We start from the raw sequence: 5,067 nt of genomic DNA, 5'->3' as shown, positions 1-5,067 counted from the left end.
CTAACCTACACATCTCAGGACACTAAGGGGCAATTTTTAGCATGGCCAATCAACCTAACCCGCACATCTTTGGACTGTGGGAGGAATCCGGAGCACCCGGAGGAAACCCACGCAGACAAAAGGATTAAAGAAAAGGGATCAGGCAGAAAGTCTGGGAGTAAATCATGGCAAACGGGGAAATAGAGAAGTTGCCTCATTGTCCCCAGCTTGTCTGTTGTCCAAATGAACAATGGGACAGTGAGAGCTTTGTAATTACATTGAAATTACTCAGGGCACAGGGAGCCCAAACAGGACAGAGTGTGGGAGAGGGGGCGGGGGGGATCTGAACATAACTGGATTCCCCCTTCCCCTTTCCCCCTCTATTTCAGAGTAACCACACCCCACATAGACAGAGACCCCACTCACTTACCTGCTCACATCAGGGGGAAGGTGGTGGGCTGCTGGTCTGACAGCGGATCCCAAGTGTTTCAGACTCTTTGGCTGCAAGTTTGGAGAGAATTTCAGGTTGGCTTCCAGTATCCAGCCCTGCGATCTCTCTGTGAGCCTGAACCCACACACACACTGGACAGGAGGGAGAGTCTAGGGCAAGGGCTCAGGGAGCGAGTGAAGCCGGAGAGGCAGAGGGCAAACATACCTCCTTGCTGGCATTCTGTAAAAGTCCTGATCCCTTTCAGCTCGGCTCCCTCTGGGAAGACTTTAACCCTCCCTCCCTCACTCCTTCCACCGAGAGTTTCTGTCCATCATAAACCACAGCAGCGGCTTACAGAGCGACTCCAGTCTTCAGGTAATTGTCCGGAAGCTGCTCTCTCTCTGCCTCGCTGTAATGTGTAACTATTTCATTGCCGAAACCTTCGAGTGAACAGAAATGCCAGCGAGATAATCTGAGCGGCTGCGTTAATGTGACCCGGACTCTGCCGTGTCCCCGAGCCCCGTGTCTCCACTTGTGTCCAGGAACGTGCCTGTGTCTGCATGTGTGTCTATGCTATATTTCTGCATGTGTGTCCATGCCACATGTCTGCATGTGTGTCTATGTCATGTGTCTGCATGTGTGTCCATGCCACGTGTCTACATGTGTCCATGCCATGTGTCTGCATGTGTGTCCATGCCACGTGTCTACATGTGTGTCTATGCTATATTTCTGCATGTGTGTCCATGCCACATGTCTGCATGTGTGTCTATGTCATGTGTCTGCATGTGTGTCCATGCCACGTGTCTACATGTGTGTCCATGCCATGTGTCTGCATGTGTGTCCATGCCACGTGTCTACATGTGTGTCCATGCCATGTGTCTGCATGTGTGTCCATGCCACGTGTCTACATGTGTGTCCATGCCACGTGTCTACATGTGTGTCCATGCCATGTGTCTGCATGTGTGTCCATGCCACGTGTCTACATGTGTGTCCATGCCATGTGTCTGCATGTGTGTCCATGCCACGTGTCTACATGTGTGTCCATGCCACGTGTCTACACGTGTGTCCATGCCATGTGTCCGCATGTGTGTCCATGCCACGTGTCTGCATGTGTGTCCATGCCATGTGTCCGCATGTGTGTCCATGCCACGTGTCTGCATGTGTGTCCATGCCAAGTGTCTGCATGTGTGTCCATGCCACATGTCTGCATGTGTGTCCATGCCACATGTCTGCATGTGTGTCCATGCCATGTGTCTGCATGTGTGTCCATGCCATGTGTCTGCATGTGTGTCCATGCCACATGTCTGCATGTGTGTCCATGCCACATGTCTGCATGTGTGTCCATGCCATGTGTCTGCATGTGTGTCCATGCCATGTGTCTGCATGTGTGTCCATGCCACATGTCTGCATGTGTGTCCATGCCACATGTCTGCATGTGTGTCCATGCCATGTGTCTGCATGTGTGTCCATGCCATGTGTCTGCATATGCATCTACGCCCGTGTGTTTGGGTGGTCTAAAGAGCTTGTGGCCCTAAACCCGGCCAGCGCTGTGAGAGTGCTACCTGATGGGGGTTTATCAATTAGAAACACGAAACAATAGACGACTGGTCATCAGCACAGCACATTGTGGGATCTTGCTGTGTCAATGGTGCTTCCATCACAGGCCCCAGGGAAAATTTGTCAAAGATCCAAAAATGTGCGGGTTAGGTTGATTGGCCATGATAAATTGCCCCTGAATGTCGCAGGGATTAGGAAGGTAAATGTGTGGGGATAGGACAGGACCTGGGTGGGATTGTGGTCGGTGCAGACTCGATGGGCTGAATGGCCTCCTCCTGCACTGCGGGGATTCTATGATTCTATGATTTGTCAATTTACTACAAAATTCCTTCACTGTCACTGGATCAAAAATCCTGGAACTCCCTCCCTAACAGCACTGTGGGTGTACCTACACCTCAGGGACTGCAGCAGGTTCAAGAAGGCAGCTCACCACCACCTTCTCAAGGGGCAATTAGAGATGGGCAATAAATGTTGGGCCGAGCCAGCGACACCCACACCCCGTGAGCAAATAAGCGGACCAGGTGAGCTTGGTATTTTAACACTCGTTGGGTTTATGAATGTCGTATTATAAATTCAATGAAATCCCCGTTTTAACTGTCTGGACCCTTTGCCAAAATCATCAAACCACACATCCAATACCACCCCACCACCGCCTCATCTCAAATTGGACTAGACAAGTTTGCAAAGAGAGGGGAAAAAAATGAAGATGTAAGTTTCGCTCTCAGAGAGTAAAGAAAGCATCAACGTGTGTCGCGAAGAATCCACCCAGTCACCCAAGGAACAGTCGGAAACACACAGCCTCGAACCAAACAGGAGCACCATTCATTTATTAATGTGAAATAAAAGGTTGCCAAATAGAATGAAATTTGTCAACTCGATGTAAATGTTATCTTTTCAGGTTTTGGGGAGTGCGTCATGGTTCATTACCCAGCAAAGTGGGTGTGGGGAGACTTGGCATGTCCGCTACGGCTCTCACCAACTTTTACAGATGCACCATAGAAAGCATTCTTTCTGGTTGTATCACAGCTTGGTATGGGCTCCTACTCTGCCCAAGACCGCAAGGAACTACAAAAGGTCGTGAATGTAGCCCAGTCCATCACGCAAACCAGCCTCCCATCCACTGACTCCGTCTACACTTCCCGCTGCCTCAGCAAAGCAATCAAGAACCCCACGCACCCCGGACATTCTCTCTTCCACCTTCTTCCATTGGGAAAAAGATACAAAAGTCTGAGGTCACGTACCAACCGACTCAAGAACAGCTTCTTCCCTATTGCCATCAGGCTTTTGAGTGGACCTACCTCGCATTAAGTTGATCTTTCTCTACACCCTAGCTATGACTGCAACACTACATTCTGCACTCTCTCCTTTCCTTCTTTATGAACGGTATGCTTTGTATAGCATGCAAGAAACAATACTTTTCAGTGTATACCAATACATGTGACAATAATAAATCAAGTCAAATCAAATAAAATCAAATCCTGACCAAGCATATCCACCAATGAGTTAAATGCATAGCAAAGGTGAGTATGGCCACAATTCTCCGCTTAGTCACTCATGATGGAGTAGGGTGGCATCTCCATTCAGTTCCAAGTGGAGAAGGGTAGCATCAATGGGAAATCCCATTGACAGAAGCGGGAAGATCCCACCACCGGCAAATGGCAAGCCACCTCTCGCCACCAAGAAACCCGTGATGGGAGGCTGAAGAATTCCAGAACATATATTTTTTTATTCATTTGTGGGACATTAGCGTCACTGGCTGGGCCAGCCCTTTATTGCCCCATCCCTTGTCACCCTTGGAATGAGTGGCTTGGTCAGCCATTTTTGAGGGCAGTTGAGAGTCAACCACATTGTTTTGTCAATCACTTTGTCCTGGATGGTTTCAAGCTTCTCGAGTGTGGTTGGAGCTGTACTCATCCAGGCAATTGGGCGGCACGGTAGCACAGTGGTTAGCACTGCTGCTTCACAGCTCCAGGGACCTGGGTTCGATTCCCGGCTTAGGTCACTGTCTGTGTGGAGTTGTCTGTATCTTTAAGATCTGGCTGGCTGTAGGGATTCGCATTCTAATCAGTATTCTGTAACTTGATTTTTGTGTCTCTGTGCCCTGTTTGAGAGCACATTTCCACTCCATCTGACGAAGGAGCAGCGCTCCGAAAGCTAATAGTGTTTGTTACCAAATAAACCTGTTGGACTTTAACCTGGTGTTGTTAAAACTCTTACCCCAGTCCAACGCCGGCATCTCCACATCATTTTGCACATTCTCCTCGTGTCTGCGTGGGTTTCCTCCGGGTGCTCCGGTTTCCTCCCACAGTCCAAAGATGTGCGGGTTAGGTGGATTGGCCATGCTAAAATTGCCCCTTTGTGTCCTGGAATGCGTAGATTAGAGGGATTAGCGGGTAAAATATGTAGGGATATGGGGATAGGGCCTGGGTGGGATTGTGGTCGGTGCAGACTCGATGGGCCGAATGGCCTCTTTCTGTACTGTAGGGTTTCTATGATTTCTATGAAGTGGGGAGTATTCCATCACACTCCTGACTTGTGCCTTGTAGATGGTGGACAGTCTTCGGGGAGTCAGGAGGTGAGTTACTCGCCGCAGAATTCCCAACCTCTGACTTGTTCTTGTAGGCATGGTCTTTATACGGCTGGGTCCAGTTCAGTTTCTGGTCAAAGGTAACCCCCAGGATGTTGATAGTGTGTGGGGGAGGCGGGGAGACAGATTCATTGAAGGTCAAGGAGCGATGGTTAGATCCTCTCATGTTGGAAATGGTCATTGCCTGCTGGCACTTGTGTGGCGTGAATGTTACTTACCACTTGTCAGCTGAGCTTGGATGTTGTGCAGGTCTTGTTGCATTTGGATATGGAGTGTTTCACACGGTGGTTAAAGTTTAGAAAGGGGGTGGGAGGCCGATTTTTACACCCACACACTATTTCAGAATGATTGTCTCATAAATGACGCTATAACACGGTGACTAAATGTTGACTTGCCTTTTGTGAGCCTTTCTGCCAAGAACCCGGATCGTGTTTCTTTGCTCTTCCTCCTGTTTTGTCTATTTTGTCTTTTACTTCTTGCTGGCGTGTTTCTCTTCCTTTTTCATAGCACGAGT

At 49.1% G+C, this 5,067-nt stretch overlaps 1 protein-coding gene across 3 annotated transcripts in view; it reads right to left on the bottom strand.

Annotated features, from left to right (window-relative positions):
* The window catches only part of LOC144511382 (N-acetyllactosaminide beta-1,3-N-acetylglucosaminyltransferase 2-like), a 29,761-nt gene extending 25,557 nt beyond the window's left edge, over nucleotides 1-4,204 (bottom strand). The window contains exon 1 of one of the 3 annotated variants that reach the window (XM_078241686.1): nucleotides 4,184-4,204. The gene's annotated coding sequence lies outside the window, so the exon portion shown is untranslated. Of the gene's footprint in view, nucleotides 1-409; nucleotides 813-4,183 lie in introns of those variants that run through there. The other 2 variants (XM_078241684.1, XM_078241685.1) reach the window with 2 other exon arrangements.
* Nucleotides 4,205-5,067: the final 863 nt, after the last annotated feature.

The sequence above is a fragment of the Mustelus asterias genome, chromosome 24, assembly GCF_964213995.1.
Source record: "Mustelus asterias chromosome 24, sMusAst1.hap1.1, whole genome shotgun sequence".
Classification (NCBI taxonomy): Eukaryota; Metazoa; Chordata; class Chondrichthyes; order Carcharhiniformes; family Triakidae; genus Mustelus; species Mustelus asterias.
Note: the sequence above shows the minus strand (reverse complement) of the source record. Positions and strands in the feature narration are given on the sequence as shown.